Source organism: Lycorma delicatula, chromosome 1 (genome assembly GCF_047948215.1).
Source record: "Lycorma delicatula isolate Av1 chromosome 1, ASM4794821v1, whole genome shotgun sequence".
Classification (NCBI taxonomy): domain Eukaryota; kingdom Metazoa; phylum Arthropoda; class Insecta; order Hemiptera; family Fulgoridae; genus Lycorma; species Lycorma delicatula.
In genome coordinates this window covers 230,866,511-230,885,851 of record NC_134455.1, presented here as the reverse complement: position 1 = coordinate 230,885,851, position 19,341 = coordinate 230,866,511, and the positions used below count along the sequence as shown (strand labels likewise).

Below are 19,341 nucleotides of genomic sequence, written 5' to 3'. Positions count from 1 at the left end.
GGGATTCTTGCATGGCTCCCTTCATGATTTTCTTCACCACATACAAATATTTGCTTCTCTCACATCGAGCCACGATGTGGCCAAATCGCTGGCACCTTAAGTATCGCATGGGTTGCGGCACGAAAGCTCGCACATCCAGACGGTGTATACCAGCGCGCATTTTCTCCGGCAAAGTAGGTTATTAAAGGTGAGAACATGATAGGTCGAACAGGCCATTTTTGTCATTCCTTTGATTCCTTCTCATGTCCACCCTTTGGCACTCTATTACTCCCTGTGGTGATGAGTCTTCCACAATCTCCTGCTCAGAACAATTAAGTAGGTATCGACAATCCACAACACACGTTTACGTGATGAAAGTGTTGTGAGGCTCTACGCGTAGTATAATCACATATATTGCTTAAATAGAAAGTATTCTGCTACTGTGTGTCGTTAGTTGCCTCGACATACAGAATATTGAAAGTCTTAGCAGCACCGCAACTAGGTATCTCACGAACGATAAGAAAAAAGCTTACCTTCGTGATGTTAACATCTTCTTTCGTAATTACTATGTACTTAGGTCTGGGTTAACTGTTCTTTAAGACAGCTCTCTGCAGACTCCCCACCTCATGTGGAATTCTTCTGGACTTCTTCCGTTTCGTTTCCGGCGACTTGGCTGGTTCTAAACGAGCGTGTTTACGTGGTCCCTCTGCTACGATAGATTGCTCAATTTTCATGATGAATTAATCCTTTCTGTTGCAGGCTAGCGCCGGGGTACACTCCCACTTCAGGCCTACCAACCCTGGAACCGGTATATATATTGACAGCGATTGGGTACGCGATCTCTGCACTGATTCCAATTCCTTACTAATTGAAACCTTCACGGCTCCTATGCACCAACACAAATGAACACCTTACTACATGCTTGCCTTCGTGGACAACTGAAAGGTCTCTGTTAAACCTGCTGTCACAAAGACCCTGGCCGCCACATCGCCAACTGTATAGGCAGTGTAAGTCCATTACCAAGATCGTTTTCTATTGTTCATGATTTGCATGTGGCTGAAAAATTATTAAAATAATAATGATATCGTATAGTGACCTGAAGTCAGGTCAACAGAATGATAAAATTTCCAAGAAAAATACTTAACCCCGTAGCCAGTTATATGTATTGTACTTATGTGCAATTCTTACCACTCTGGGCACGGAACGTAGATGGTATGTTCCGGAAGTGAGATTATCTACACCAGAGCAGTTAATTATTAATTTGAAAATTAAAAAAGTGCAAGGATTTCTTCTCAAGACCTGAATAATAATTCTAATCTAAGTTAACTCTAAAATAATCTTTATGAAAACGTAGACGCCCTATGAAGAAAGTCTAATATTTTGGGATGGTATTTCTATGCTTGTAAACTCTACAGACTTTTATGATTCTACAGTTTATAAGCATAAAATTAACAAAGTACGGACACAGAACTAATTAGTGTAGTTACTTACAGCTACCAAGAAGATTTCGTGACTTAAAAAAAAAGATACTCTACTCGAAGATAATAATATAATTCGACACGATTCACCATCTTTTTTATAATTTTTTTTTTTGAACCGTTACTGGAGAACAATGTAAATAACAGCTTACGGCCTCATGCAGCTAGAAATACGTAACAACTGAAAATTATGGACTAAAAAAATAATAAACTTAGCTTACCTGCAAAATAAACTAGCACCTGAATAAACTGCTTATCTGACATTTTAATTTAAGAAATGAATGACTTACATTAAATCGTAAAAAAATAATCTTCAGCAAGTTCAAGAAATGATAAGACAAAAATGGGGGCACTGTTTAGACACTAAACATTTGATATGGCATTTATATAAAGAATGGCTGTTTTTGGAATGGCCTTTCAGGGTGGTAAACTCGATATTATGAACATTTTAAACATAAATGAATAGAACTGGAGTTTGTTCTTATGTACACAGCTCAGAGAAAAATATTTTATGGTAATCTACATTCAAAATTGAAGCAAAATATTCTGTTATTTCAGATTGGATCAATTTGATATCGACCAAACCGGTGAACGAATTGTACCGAAATTTTTCTGGGATAACCTAATTTAACGCCTTCAGATGTAAGCTACGTCATAAAATAAAATATCTATTAAAGGTCTAGGACTCGCTTAGTAAAATGTTGCAAGTATAAACATTTTTTTTTTTACTTTTGATTTTATGATTAACATTTAAAGTATACATTTCGTGTCTTAAAAAAAAGATACTCGATGATAATAATATAATTCGACACGATTCACCATCTTTTTTGTAATTATTTTATAAATTCCACTTTATATTTTACTCTAGTTTGTCTTCTCATCTTTACTTCTAATTCATCTGTTCGCTCATTACCATTTTTCTTTAATATATTATTTCGAAGAAGTAATTTTATAAAAAAATTAAAGGAAGAAAATTATATATATAATCTAAATCAAAATTTTATTTCATTGTGCCTCTCTTTATAATGACAAAGAACTAATACTTGAAGAAATGCCGGTGAACCATTCACTTAGGATCTATGTAAAAAAAATTCCTACTAGTGTAAATAAATTATCCGCAGGCATTTTTTGTTTGATGAGTCTCAAACTTCGTGCCAGTTATACCAATCCGCCGAACTTTTTTTTTTAATCTGTTAGAACATTTTTATACATTCTTATTTTATTGGTGAATCTTTAAATATGAATAAAAATGAAGTGAATGAATTCATTAAGCTTATACAAATAATGAAATTTCATCTGTTAGTAGCTTACAAATAAATTTTAGATTAAATTACAAAAAGTATAATTTTGAATTGTCGGTAGGTAAAATTAAAATCAAGCTATAAAACTGTCTTTATTCTTTTTACTTTAACAATTTAAGATTTTTAAACGGAACTTAAACACCAAAAGATTAAAAAGCTATATATTATGTTTCCTGTTGATGTCTTTTTACTCAGTTCAAGAAAAATTTTACAATTCCTTAAATCTTCAAGAGGAGGAAGGTAAAATAAATATTAAAATGATAATTGTCGATTTTTATAGTATCAGTTGTACGTTGTTTTCAAAATTTGTACAGTTCAGTGCTCAAATCATAACTATTTTTAATTATATTCATATTAACTCATATCCATCGGCATATTACTTTAATAATATTTTTTTAAAGCTTAAAACAACACAAAAAATGTTCATTAGATTCTTTTACATATTTACTTGTACGTAAAGCACCTTTTTTTAAACACTTTTTTTTTAAATTATTTTATGTTACGAAATAATTTTACGTTTGAAATTTTATTTCGTTTTTTATATACTTTATTTAAAAGTAAGTTACACAAATTCTGAGCCTTCAAAGAATGAAGTTTGTTCAAATAATGGCAATTACAAACACAGCGGTTTATAATAGTATTTCATTTGTTTGAACATCAAAAGATAATATTTACAAATACGATAAAAGCAGTTGAGCAAATATTACCGTAACTCAATATTATAAGACTTTAGAATATTTCACTATTTTGGCATACTCTTTTTTAATAAAGTATATTTTAGATAGTAAATAGGTAGTATAAAGTATAAAGGCAATGATAATTATCTTTAGAATTAAGTTAAACGAATACTTATTACAATTCTGTTATACGTAATAAATCATCCCGTGTACTCGTAATTATAATTTTTGAAGCATATCCACTTTTCTAAACAGCAAACCTCTCCTAAAAAAATGAATGCGTGAGAGTATTTCGGATAAGTTAAAGATTTACTAGACATAAGTTTTTATGAAAAATATTAATTGCAATTAATTTAATAAAAACGTATGGTACGCTTGAAAGAAATCGAAGAAAGATTATAGCAGAAAACTATTACTTAATAGAAATTACTTAAACAAACTATATTTTCTTACGGTTATAATTTTAAACATCCGCTTTAATGCGGAACTGGTAAATGCGATCTAAATAGTACAGCGATATCTTGTACATTAAATAAAATCTGAAGACAAATTAAATTAATGAAAGTGGGAAGAGATGTTACAAAATCCTTTGACTAAAATGTCATCCCCATTAATAGTAAACTAGTCAACTGAAACGTACAAACTGATTATTAGCTTCTTTGAACAAATTACCAAAGTAAAAGACATCGGCGTAATATTCTGTACTGTTTAAGAATCCCGACGTATTTTATAGGTCGTATGCTCTCGGCTTAGATCTCATTGCAACCTCGTAATCAACAGTTTATCCTCGATAATCACCTATAAATTTCCAAAACTCCAAACCAGACGGTTGTCATCTGATAGGCTGCAGGCTATCTTACATAAAACCACACGTCGTCGTGGACTACGAAACAACATTAAAGTGGTCTTCACCTACCAGGTTGTCTTTGCTAAACATTATCGAAAGCAAATTGCAATATTGCTTAAAGATATGGAGTGGTGCTTACCACTTGATCGTAGGACAAACGTATATAATCAGAACAATCTCATAATACCTCTTGTGTCTTCGTTACCGATTTTTCGACAGAGGGACTTGCTACTCTTAAGATACCTTTATTTTTATGAGTTCTTAAAATTCCTCTTTATCAACAGTGGACAAAAACAACAAATTTACTGTTGGCGAGTACACAACATACGATCACTATTTCGTAGGTTCCGGGGAGTGTCCATTACTCTAGACCAGGGTCTAGTCACTACTTCAACCTGTTCCTCATCAGATATGGACCACTCTAGGACATGACTTAGGTCATCATTTTCCGAGACTGCGTAAACACCGCCCATGTTATCACCTCCACATACGTAGCCACATCATCCGTATCAGGCGCAGCATCATCCCAAACATCCTTAAATTTCTCAAGATGCAAAGCGGAATCACGCAATTTGGCCGAACACCACTTAGTCTGTGAATTTATTAGGATTCCGATGAATCTCAGAATGTAATTCATCAATGATCCAAAGCAATCTTTCCGTGAAACATCGAAAGTGTACTTGGCAAGTGAAGGTTTGTTCTTATTTATTTCGTGTTTTTGTTTATCTGGGTTATTTTTTGAATATTTCAACGAACCAAAAATTAAATTTTTATAGTGCCAATTTTTTGTGACCATGGATGATTAGATTCTTTGTGTGTAGTGGTATGATTTATGGTTGTTTTCCTATGAATGAATGGTTTTCTATAATTCTGTTTCCGTTTACTTCAATCTCAATGTCCAAAAAGTGTATTTTCCTGTTAATTTCTGTATCAAAGTGAATTTTAAGTCATTATTATAGTTATTAAGTATACATGAAATAGTCGTACGTTCGTCATTTGTAGTTGGATTGTATATGCCCAATATATCGTCTACATACCTAATCTACAATATTTGATGCTTGTTCAAAATATAATTAATTACTATATAAAATGTTGTAATAAAACTTTGGACATGATTCCAGATATATTTGAAATCATTGGTAACCCTTTTGTCTTTAGATAATAGTCGTACTCATAAAAAATGAGTAATTTATTTTATCTTCTTTTTTAACTACAAACGTTTAAAAATATAAAATAAATGAAATCTATGTTGGTATCTTGGAGAGTTAAAATACTCGCAACTTCTATTTTTATGCAATTCTGATGGTACCAAGGTTTATTCCCATAAATTGGATGTTAATCCTTATTGTAAATAATAAGAATGAGTATTGTTTCATTTACTTTTGTCACAGGCAGCACAATGCCTTTATGTTATATATTTATTTTAATGTTTTACTTCATTTAATGCAATTAAAATAATGTGATGGCAACTCCCACACAGGTTTCTTCTCGAGCGTACCTAATTTCTCTTCACCTTTAAAAGAAACTGTAACTACAAATTGTGTCAGAACTAAATATATTAAAAACTTTAATAATGTTAATAGTTTTTAAGTAGAATTAATAATTAAATTAATATAAGAACTTTTTTGCATGAAAATATAATGTAGCTATAAAATTATGTACAAAAGAGAACCGGAAAAATAAATAAATAAAACAATCTTCCCCCACTAGGGTGCTAACCTAGAGTAACAGATTTTTGTCGATACTGGACTTGAACCGCGATCATTATAGATTTCGGGCACGACCGACCAAACCATTGAGCAATTGTATCTCAAACCGAGTTACTGTAGCTCCGCTACGAACCGACCACAGGGACCTGACACATCCTAAGACCATGTACTTTTGAGGGATAGAATCCCGGCTTTGATCCGGTAGCTGTACGAGGTAAATGTCCTTTTAATCAAAATTGAGTTAGAGAAAAACGACCTGAGAAGAGCAGTGCCCACCATAAATTTAAATTACAGCCTTTCTGCTTCTCCTACGAGAAAAGAGCCGCTACTGGTGTCACGATCTTGAACCCTAGCTGACAAGTTGACATTTTTACATTATCTGACTCCAATAGATTTCGCACACGGATCGATAGCCGATTGTGTGCCTCCCAAACTCAGTTGCCGATTCGGGGAAGGATATAAGATCTGTTAAAACCTGATTTAAGGGTTAATATATACCCTATTATACAATTACGTTTTAAAAGATTGTACTGCGTAAACGGTAAACGCAGTTAACCATTAATAACGCCTTAACGTACGATATCAAACCAGTGAACAGCAGCAGTCAAGATAATAAAAGGACTCGTTTCTGTACATCGAGCAACTAGACAGACAGCTTTTAGGCAGTGAAGTGATCACAAATCTTATAGCACGTAACGTTTTCTTAACAGCACCAATATTTTTTATTCAGTAAATAGAAGTTTATTAAACTTCTATTAGTTTGTTAACTTTAGGGAACATAAATCGCAAAAAAATAAATGGCATTTATAGTTAACAAAATTATTTAAATAAAGTAACAAATAAAACGTAATAGCCGGTATCATGCTGTATAGAAAATCTCTCAATCCAAATTTATCATTCAGATATCAACTTTAGTTTCATTATTTTCACGTCAATCCATTTGGCAGGCTATAGATTTATAGCTTTTATATATAACTTAGTAAACTAAGCTTTGTAAAAATCGTGTACTAATGCACACACAACATCAAAAATTAAAACAGAAGAAATCTCCTTCTCGTTATTATTTCTGCTCGAAAATGTAACAATTTACCAAGTAAAAAGTTAATTTCCTTTTAATATGATTTCATATAAAAACCTCTGAATTGGAGAAGAGAACTTTCATGATACATCGTTCGCCATTTTCTTTAATCGTCGTCTTTGTTGTAGAACTTATTACTTGCATCCTCTTTCTCTTTATAATTTTTATTCATTTAATGAAAACGAACTCCGTTCAAGTTACGGTTCATGTACAATAAACGGGTCACAATCTTTTAAACAGTCTATCTTTATATCAATAACTTATCAATGACTTTCCAGCCTGTTTAATTTGTATAGTATTGTATGGAATATTTTTTTAATTATTAATTTAAGCCTTACAGTAAATATACAATCAAATAAATTCGTTTACTTAACCTGCTGACTATGCCAATCAATCATGATCGGCCCAGAGGGTGTACAAGAACAAATGCCGATCTGTAGTCGGGCTTGCAAACTGTTGCATAGAAACCTGTTTAATCATAAAATTAAATTAAAAAAGGGAATATTTAAATATTTTAAGGAATAAGGAAGAAAAGGGTGAACTATAGTTGATTTTAACAAAAATTAAAAGAAAATAGTTTTTTTTCGAAGAATTAAATACTGTAATAGTAAAAATAAGAGTCCTCTTAAAATTAAAAAAATAATTATCATTACATAAAAGATGCCTAACAATAGAGTACTATTAACAGATTCAACTGTTCCATTGCGCATTGAGTTAAACTACAGTGATAAAACAAGTACATCTCATTATTATAAGATCTGAGTGGAAGAGAGAATATTCGGTAAAATGTTTAACAATGGTGCTTTAAGAGAGCGTTAAAGAAATTTTTAAGAATAAATAAAAACAGTTCATTAACAATAAAAAACACGAATCAAATCTATAGCCTAATGAGTTATATCTATAACCAACATTTACAACATACGAGTAGTACTTTCATCACGGATTGGTAACAAAAAAAACTAAAACTTCTGAGCCATTCTCAATATCTAGAAATAAAGTAACACCTAAGTTACGTTAATATTTATTTTTAAAGATATAAAAACCTGAAGGTAAAATTTTTATTCAACGGTTAAAATATGTTTTATAACAATCCAAAATATAATTAAATTCATTGGAGAATAATATTAAACAGAACACTAAATTATTACGTTAATATGTAAGATGAAAAATAACAATCGTAGTCAACTTTACAACATTACATAAAAAAAAAATTAATAAATAAATAAAGTAACAGTGATTGCGAGAAATAGAAATAAATGACTTCTATAACAAAATATTTATCACAAAATGTGGTAAAAGAAATTAGCAGAACGAAAAAAAGCCGAATATTTGTTTAAAACACAGTAAAGTAATTTACCATCTAACCGACATTCAAGCAATATCTAAGGGCTGTAAACATTTCATTATTAATAACTCCGTTTTTTCTTCTTCCATGTACTAAAAATAATTGATCGAATAAAAATTAAAAATAATGGATTATTTCATTTGCAACGTACTCTTTATGACACATTATTAACACACATTTATTCTTGTAGAGTTAAAAAAAAGTTAATTATTCTAAAATTAGTAAAGAAACGGACTGTAAAAAATTGAGCTGCAAAGAATTTTTTTTCATATTTTACTTTGGTAAATCTCATAACAGTAACTAATTTTGACAATTTTAGTATTTTGTCGGTTATTTTTAATTATTAAGACTTTTCATTGATCTTATTTTTTATTGTACTAAATCCATTTTTTAAAGTTGTTAATTTGATACTTTCTGTTTTATCATTGTTGGTTTTAGAATTTTTCAAGTTTCTGATTGCTTCATTTCACTCCTGAAATTGAGGAGTAATTTCAAGGTTTTGGTTTTTGGTCCAGATGCTTAAAGAAAACGGGGAAAAAAAATAAACACTATAAAATACACCAGCATCCTCTGCTAGTGGCAATGAAGAGTAAAAATACTAATAAACATAAAAAATTGGAAATTTTTCAATATTTCCCGGTTACAAACAAACAAATAATATAAGTAGCCTTGCTTTAATCTATATAACACAGTAATAATAATAATTAACAACTCGTAACCTGAACTGTAGTACTTATTAAAAACATCTTCAAACCTTCTGATTATACGATCTACCAGGTATTTTATTTACTTTTTTAAATATATTTAAAATTAAACTGTTTTACATTTTAATATTTCTACGGCAAACAGTGCTCACTGATTATTATTAACTTATTTTTTTTTATTAATGACGACTAAATTTCGGGTTATTCTACTTACGGGCCAATGTTTCCTTTTCTTTTTTTTACAAAATGTCTTTAGTTTTCAGTCTATTAAAAGCAATGTCACTATTAACTGGCAGATTAATATTACTTATAAATGACTGTAAAAAATAATTAAAGTTGTCTAATAATTGTTGATGTGTAACTGCTGAATGATTCTGTATTACAAATATTAAGCGATAAGACGCAAAAAAAGAAATTAATATGTACGAGTAACGTAAATAATTTACGTTTTTCATTAGCCTTATTGAAGAAAATTCAGCAAACAAATAAATACACTACCTTATCCTGTATTATTTTGTTAGATGTCACACGATACCTGGAGCTTATATAGTACATATAAATATAAATTTATAAAACCAATAAATATAAACCTGTTGCTGATTTTTTTTTGTTTTTGTTTTAGTCGGTGATTAACAATTTAACAATTTCCCTCCTACAAAATTTGAACCACATTTTTGTGCAAAAAACTAGATGTTTTATATCTTCAATAAATTTTTAAAACCGGCTAATTTGTTTATTTTTTAAATACGTTTAATTAATGAAAACTCTTATTCTTGAATAAAATCATTCACATTGTCTTAAAAAAAGGTAGATAAAGCAATTATAGATTTTATAGCTGAAAACAAAACTTATTTTCACAAAAGCAAGTTTAGAAAGAACTCAGTTTTTACATTTTAGACTGATTAACTCTTACCTATTCACACAGTTGTTGGTATCTCCTATAAAAATAAGTCACTTCTTGAATTAATAGTGAAACTTTTTTTTTAAATGTTGTACACAAAAAACTTTATAAAAATCCAACTTCCTTTATAACCAAATAAAATATTACAAGGTATTTTATAATAAGAAATTATCAATAAAATTTTGTTCTAAAAAAGTTTAAAAAAAATACCTAAATTTTATTCCTACAATGAAATGTAGACTAGCATTTCTAGAGATAGTGAAACAAATGAATTATTAATACGCTTAAGGCAATAAATAAAAAAATTCCTGTATTAGAAACCGTTTTGTAATTTTTACCTGTCAACGAAAAAAGTAAAACCAATTATTTTATATTTTGCATAGTATCTATTACGTAGATAAACAAACAAAATTTTTCAAACTCGACGCCTATTTCAAAGCTTACGTAATTACGTAAAATAAAAATATAATTAGGTCAAAGTTAATCAGAATACTTCGGCTTTATATTGTTAAATGTAAAGCCTTCCGCTTAATAAGGACCTCTCAACTCGATAAAGTCAACCAATTTACTATCATCAGTAAAAAACAACTATAGGATATGAACACTGGAAGTATAAAAATCATTGCAAAAATTCTAAACTTAAATCAAATTAATCTGTGTTTAGTTTTAAAAGTATGTGTTCAAAAACCGAAAAGAATTATCAGAACGTAAAAAGAAAAAAAATTAAACATTAAAACCGTTCAATGCTATTAAAATGATTTTCATAAGGTAATATTTGTTTTTTAAATACTATCAGTAAAAACCTGCATCAAAAGGACACTCATCTTTACGTTTCTGAAGTGCATATATTTTAGATATATTGTTCTAGTTCCCGTAGAATTCCTGATAGAAAGTCAAGGCAGGTTGAATGGAACAGCGATAAGATAAAATTGTCATCGTGAGAATAATACCTTATAAATCGCAACCAACGAATCAGAGTTCAGCATCTTTGCTCTTAAATTGTAACATACGTTTGGCAGTTTTTTCAGCGTTACCGAATGATAATAAATATCACCTAAGCTGATCGGCTTGCTTCATAAATTTGCAGAATAATGGATTGCAGCCGTGAAATTTTTTGATAGTTGTTCAATATTTCTGCCGTAAAAAAACGCCAATGCCAGATAAAACATAATTTTAAATTACCAAATTTGATCTATTATTTTCAGCAGTATTTCTGTGCGTGTTTCCAAAATGTCAATATCTATGAGTTTAGGATTCAGTTGGATTTTTATCGTCTGATTATACATGTAGAATTTGTAATAATATAAATTATCTTTAAATACTGGTTTTTAATCTAAAATTATTAACATTCAAATGCTTAAATGATGTTCTCACGAATACATTTGGATTTCAACAGTAAATAAACTCATTCCATTACACCTTTTATTATTCAGTTAGTAACTAATAAAACAGAGTATTCAAAAGTGACGCAACCTTATGGAATAATGTTTCCTTCTTTTGTTGCTGGATTAATTGAGAAAAATTGAGGAAAAATTGGTTACAGAATGCAGCACAGAATATTCATTGTCTCCCAATACGTTAGATGTACCCAGTTATGATCAGACCAAGAATGCTTTCACGGAAGGTATGATGTGGATGCACCAAACAAGTCCTCCATCCAGCGACTGTAACAAATTCAAAGAGACAAGGGACGTGGTAGATACAGCTAAAAGTGGTCGACCGAAAATGCTAATAGAAAAGTTGATCGACGTGCAAGCTGCATGTCTGTTAGTCTCAAGAATCTCGCGACGCCTGTCTAGCCAGTCTGGTCAGTCCGTTGGTAGCGTCCAAACGACACTGCACAAGTGTTTAAAGATGCAACCATATAGAATTTGTGTAGTGGAAAACGTGTAGCTTTCTGTCAGTGGTTCATGTCATTTGTAACGCCAGATGGGAAAGATCTCGATGATCAGTTTTGGACTGACCAAGCATGGTTCCACATTGATGGATACGTGAATGAACAGAATTCACACATTTGCTGTACTGAAAATCCACATTAGCTTCACGAGTCTCCTCTATACGGACAAAAAGTGGATATTTGGTGTGCAATTTCTCGTAGACGAAATAACACATTGCAATATGTTATAAATGAATATATATATATATATTTTTTTTTCATATAAAACTTTTTTTTAATATTCAATTGTTTTATATCATACGTTTCTACTTAATTTTTATTTATGTTGCGTAACATATTGTGCTTCCAGCAGTAAGATGTTGCATTACTGCTGATTAACAAACCTAGATGTACAGTCCACTTGATTCTTACCTGAACTCTCAGTGTTGGATTAATTTGTAACGGACTGATATATAACTAGGATAAATTAGTTGTGAAATTTAATATTTTAACTTATGCAGACATTATGTAATTATTAAAGAACCCATTTAAATTTTAATTTTTTGGCTATCTTGAATTTCTAAAATTAACTTTTTAAGAATGTCACTTAATTAGTATGTTTTAATTATTTTTAAATTTTTGCTTGCTAAGTGAATATGTTAATAAATACTCGTAAATGTCAAAATATTTAATCTTGTTCACTTTTAAAAAAATTAAAATAAGAAAAACTATTTTGATAATGTTCAGGTATAAAATCAGTATTTTACGAGACGCTTAAAATACCATAATTTAATTTCGATTATTAATTGTATTCATTATGAAAATTGTATGTAATAAAATAAGGTTTTTCAAACAAGTGTGAAAGCAGGTTCAATTTTAAAATCCCTAGAAAGACAAACAAATTGTCTCAAAAAACTGTTCATAATAGCGATATAATGACCGCTTTTAGGAATCTTAAAGATTTTATGACATTCTTTATCAAAGACCCACATTTCGCAAGAATTTACGAAAATCGATTACTTACATTTTGAGGAAAACTAAATAGACAAACCCGTTCTAGAAACTTTACATTACTTGGAATATGCAAAAATATCAGTCAGAGAACTCCTGTTCCTAAAATTATTACGCACAACCAAAAATTATTCGAATGAAACAACTTCATGAAAAAAATAAATAATTTTTTTACATTATAATAAATGGCTGCCGAATTATTATAAACTGTACTTTTTTCTGATGAGAATAATGAGGTCATCATCATCAAGAATTGAACCAGATAGCCCTTTCAGTTCATAATGTTTGTTATGACCAACAATACTGTCCCTCCTGCGTTTCCTACTGCCATTACTGAAAGATCATTTATGGTATATTTCTTTACTTAGACCTGGAAGGTAATGTGATAGAAATAGATACCATTTTCCAGACGCTACCTGGTTATGGAATCTAGGAATAATTAAAGTCAACTTGTTGACGATTAATCAGTTAGTCCTTACATCAAAAAACGGTAATATGTACCGTTACATCAATTAGTATCGGTATTATATCATTAGTAAATCAAATAAGTCTAAATACATTTTCAAAAAAAAAGAAAGAAATTGTACAATTTTTTGAATGTAATTAGTTATGTTGTTTTTTTTATTGTAGTTAGTCAAATACTCTGCATAATCGCGCAAACAAAAATATAAAACAATTATATTTTAAGCTAACTGGTCTCATGATCTGAATTTCAGTGGTAGTATCATATTAATTCACAATATTGGTAAATTAATAACACAATATGAATAACGGAACATTGCTTCCTAATCATTACTAAACGAGAACAATTGAATGCTTAATCAATTACAACTACCGGTTGAAGGACAAAAGTAGATAATAAATCAATGAATCAGAAATCTGTGAAATACTGCAACAGCTTTCTACCTGTTACCAAATTAAATTAAATTTCCAGCTTACATAGCTAACTCGCAATATATTACCAATTTTTGACAATAATCTTTTAAAATCATTCTCAATTATCTGTTTTTTTATTTTAGTTTTATTGTTTTATCTGTTTTCAAGTTTTATCTGTTTTTTTTTTTTTTAATTTTTGTCTTTATATACAGATTTTACCTTTTATATGTCCCTCTGTGCCATAGTTAACCGTTTATATCACAATGCATGACCGAATGTAGCTTGGCTTCATTACAAGATTCTCACAATGTCTCCTTTTTTCTATTCGTCTTAATACTTTTCTTCATTTCATATCTTATGAACCACCTAAACTTCCATTACCCCCTTGTAACACTACATTTCAAAATCCTTTATTCTTTTCCTTTTTATTTTTCCTTTGTATATGTTTTACTACCACAAAGCGCCACACACCGCACTAATATTTTCAAGACTTCATTTTTACGGTTAGATCTTTATTCGATTGTAGCAAATCTTTTAGCATGAAAGCTCACTTTGATTAACGTTAATCTGATTTTTATACTGCAGTACTTCACATCCATCCTTATTAGTTTTACTACTCAAATAACAATATTTTCTCCATATTATTCTCCTCTACCTTATTATTTAATTTCTCTTCTAAATTTCCTTTCTAAATTTTCTTTTATTAATGCACCCGTATCATTCAGAATTTATTGAACTCATTTTTTTTCTGCCAAAAAGAAAAAAGTCAGCAGTCATCTTTCTTATTTTTGCTCTTTGGTTGTAACGCTACTCTAAAATTTATCTTAATCCCTGTATTATTTATGTATCTACATGTTGAAAAGAAAGCGGAGACAGACTATATTTCTGCCTCTTGAGGCATGAATGTATTAAGTTTTCTGAAACACAGGTTTCTTTTTTCAATTTCTTGTTAACTGCTACATGATTTTTGTAAATAATACGAAACTTACCTCTACTAAAATCCGAATTTTCTTTCCATCATTATAATCATGAATTTATTACAAGCATAAAATACAGTTTACATGCATATTTTTAAACACAAACATGAATTTATAATCATAAATCATACGATTAGGAAAGAAAAGTTACTCAGTTTATGCATTTCCAACAGTTTTTCAAGTTCCTCGAATTAATTTCCAAAAAATGGGAGGGTAAAGTCGTCATTGCACTATTATTACGAACTCGTATAAAAATTCAGATAACGTTTACTATACAAGCTAGGTAAATATTTTTAAAAGCATATCCTTAATGTAAATAGAATATATAGCCTTCAAGATTTCCATATTTAGAGACAAGACGAACGGACAATATCCCTATTGCCGGAACAAAATTTAAATCTTTATAAAATTTCCCCATCTTACGCAGATTGAAAATTAATACCAATAATTTCAAGAAATGTAAAAGAAAAAATAAATCTTTCTTAAAGTTACGATTTCTAAACATAAAAATACTAACTGATTATATTATATCTGTTTAATAAATTGCTTTCCTTGTAAACGTAAATATTCAAACAAATGGTAATTTAGGTTATGCTATGTGACTATGCAAGAGAAAACTCTAGGTCTTTACTTTAAAAGAAGTATATAGGTGCCTTAATAAAAACTAAGTTTGTTATAATGAATAATCTAATTTTACAACAGTACCGTATTTATAGTGTTTACTGATTGGATGAAGTAATTTTTTGTTTGATCGTTTTTTTAATTTAAATATTGCTTCAATATATATCTCACTTGTGAACGTGCCTCTTTTAACGTAGAAACGGATAAAACACTTAAAAATTAATTTAACTTTGGCAATCTTTTTAATGATTATCAGGTTAAATTATCGGACAAAATTTAAATTTGCATATTTCTTTATCGCGTTTTCCAAAATTGTGTTTATTTTTATTTTTTTTTTTATAGAGTACACATTTTTATTTTAAAAAATCCTTTCGTATATTATAAAAATATTTTCGTTTTTCATTATAAATATCTTTTTTATTATAAAAATAATTGCTTGATGGTGTAAGGATCTCTGATGGATCATAAAAAGTTTAAAAGTTAAGGATGCAAAGATGTCTCGAATTTTGGGAAAGTGATGAGGGTGTGTTCTGTTTTAGTGTAAATAGACTGAAATGAGAATCAGTTGGAAAAGAATATAGTAGAAAAGACAAACGATTTTTACTTTTTTACTTCTTGCGTGTGACTTCCATAGTTATCCGACTGTGAGGTGAGTGACTAAGAGACTACTAATTTAGAATAACTTCGAATTTAGAACGTTCACACAAGAAAAGCGTCGGAGAGTCTTCAACAGAAATTTGGCAAAGCGTTGCTGGTGATTCTTGCACCGAGTTCACTTTCAAAAGCTTCATTTCCATGGCATCAATGGAACTCGTGTGTCTATCCGGTTCAGCAATTTATATACACTTTTCTCGTCAATTGAGTTTTCTAAACCTTGATGAATAATATATGAATCTGCCTACGGTCCGACTCAGAAACTCCTTTTCTTGACCAGGAAGTGCATAACTGCCTTAAAAACTCAAGTCCCTACAAGAAAAGTCAAACAGTTAACCGCGCCGAAATCAGTGAATCTAATAACAGAAATTCATCACGCAATACACTTTTGTATTTCGTCTTTGTTAAATAATATTATATTAATCTTTATTTTGGTACAGTACACAATTATTACAATTTTGAAATAACTTTAACTGATGGAGAAATAGACAATATGTTTGACAATGTTGATCCTGATAATGAATGAATCTTCTTTAGTTGTATTTTTACTTAATCTTGTGTTGTCAAGTTTTAAGAAGAATGAAATTATCAAACCGAAGTTCATTTTTCTCTTAATGACAGTCATACAGTATAGTTGACTGATGATCAATGCAGTTCTTATAAATTTTAAATTAATAAATATTTATTGCATTTCCATACGACCGTTTAACCTTTTAAAAATGACATGTTTTATTATTGTTGTTACTCTAATTTAGAGACTTCGAAGTACAGTAAATATCGTTTATAGTGACATCCAAGAAACCGATGATTTTAGGTCATTATAACCGATAATCGCAATAAGCAATGACGGCTAGCTACCTAAACTAAAATAATAATAATAGTTTATTTCCGTAATAAAATAATATAAAAAAATATGCAATAATAAGTATAAATGCGGAGTAAAAGAAGATAGAGAAAACTTGTAAAAATTACTTTTTCTCCAAAAAGTCGGTTATTTTGCTTTGATTCGAATATTTCGTGTTGTAATACAGTTTTTGAAGGTTCTTTTCTAAAGAGACAAACACTATTTGTCTCTTCATTAGCAATTTCTGCAAAACTGGGAAACCGGCAAACGGTTTTCATCGCCGCTAAAACTTCTGGAAGATTTGGCGGGTTGATGTATTCATCGTTGTCGCTATCGTTACCTTCGTTGTCATTACCTACTTCCCCGTCTATTTCTGGTATTACTGAAGCTACTACATCATTATCTGTTACAGTTTTATGCGTTTCTAAATCTTTGTCAACCTCTCTTGATAATCTTCAAATAATGCATTTGACAATTGGTTTTGCAGTCTATTGTACTATTCCGCTAACGATTCTTCTTCGCATGCGACGTCAGTAACTTTGCCAACGTGTGGTGAAAATCCTGCATGTCGAAAGTAATTTTTCAGTCAGTGCAGAAACCTCATTTCATGATCTTTCTAACATAATTATAACATCCAGAATAGTTACTTGTTTCCTTTTTTTTCTAAATCCTATATCATTTGTAAAATTAGGTGTTTTTTGGTAGTGAACTTTTACCGACTTGATCACGCCTTGATCTAAGGGCTACAAGACTGTTATTTTTTACGGTGGTAAGAACACTGACTTTATACACGAAAGATTTTCAACGCGTGGATGAGCCGGAGAGTTGTCAATGAGCAGCAGTATTTTGTCCATTTTCAATCTTTAATTCACAATTCCATTTTCGTTACCAAGACGGAAAAATATCACTTGTCATCCAAGCTTTCTTGTCACTTTCGTACATAACGGGAAGCGGTTTAAAATTTTTAAAACATCGGGGTTTAGCACTTTTCCCTATAACCAGAATTTATTTTTTTAGTCAGTTCCAGTCATTTTTGTAGCAATTAGTACTGTTAGTCTTTCTTTTGATAATTTTCCCCCGAACACGTTTCGCCTTTAAACTGAAAGGTTCTTTCTGGCGCCAGTTAAAAAAAAAGACCGGATTAATCAGCATTATAGATTTTTTCGTCCGAATAGCCCTCTTTTAATTTTGGCCAAATGGTTTCTAGCCATTTTTCTGACACACCGGTTGGAGCTTCTGCGACCTCGCCGCAAATTCCCCCCGACACAATATCATGACGCTGACGGAACCATTGTATCCAAGCTGAAGTTTTTTCACGTGATTTATCGAATTTTTCAGAAAAATTGTTCGCCTTAGTTTGCAATATAGGGCCGCTAATAAATATATCACTAGCCCTCTGGTATTTAAATCATTTTAACAGCGCTTGGTCTACATCATTATGCTGACTAGGCGGTAATTTTTTTGATTTCATAGAATTTGTTTCAAAATTTTCACGGTTCTTCCATATCAGCGATATTGTCGAATGACCTAAGCCTAATTCTTGAGCAATGTCATTACTTTCACCACTCTCTAACCGCCAGATAATGTGCGCCTTTTCCTCTATCGTGAATGTTTTTCGCGAAGTCATAATTAAGTCACTATTAAATGAATTACACAGGATACGTAAAATAAAATACTGTACCCGCATGATATGATACGCTCACAGCAAAAGATTAATAACAACTGAATGTGGCTGCTTCAATTTACAATAATCTGGTACAGGAAAAAGATAAGAAAAACAAGAACTATAGATCATATGCAGGTAAGAACAGAGAGGAGAACCGTCAAAATATTTCTGTAGCTACAATGTAGATATACTACGTTACTGACGAGTCACTACCGTCCGTCACTCTATGGTGCATTGCAGTAGAAAAAAAAGTCAAAACCGATATGTCACTACAACTGATGTAATTATAAACAGTATACATACTATATTTATATATCAACAGCATACCAAAACAACCAAGAGACAAGTTTTTGATAACTATAACCGATATGTCATTATATCCGATGTCACTATAAACGACTTAACTTTCTGTAATTTTTGTGCATTACTGATTCACTTCTTAGAAAAAACAAATCTTACGTAATTTATGTTATTTATTAGTATTTAACAGTAAAATACTCGAGCACACAATTTATACATTTAAACACCTGTATCATAGACTTATAACTATGATACGATGCGATAAAATCTGTGTGTCGGCTGTTAGAGGCGGCGCCTGACGACACTTTATTTTTTTTTTTAAGGGGTTCCCTGTTCAAATTTTTCCTTCAAAATCTCCCCAACCATATTTGCCACTTCCATCCACATATCTTCATTCGTCAACATACTATTGATTACAGTCTCTGGTGTTGTTGCTGTATACTTGTCTCTTATGTCATCCCACTTATGGCATCTAAACACAGTGTGTTCAACACTAT

The 19,341-nt window shown here is 30.5% G+C and overlaps 1 protein-coding gene across 7 annotated transcripts in view; it reads right to left on the bottom strand.

Annotated features, from left to right (window-relative positions):
• Positions 1 to 19,341, bottom strand: part of LOC142329471 (uncharacterized) — a 302,863-nt gene that overhangs the window by 103,051 nt on the left and 180,471 nt on the right. For 2 of the 7 annotated variants that reach the window (XM_075374152.1, XM_075374178.1), the window contains one exon: positions 7,444 to 7,537. The exons of the other annotated variants lie outside the window; for them this stretch is intronic. The gene's annotated coding sequence lies outside the window, so the exon portion shown is untranslated. The remainder of the gene's footprint in view (positions 1 to 7,443; positions 7,538 to 19,341) is intronic. 7 annotated transcript variants of the gene reach the window in all.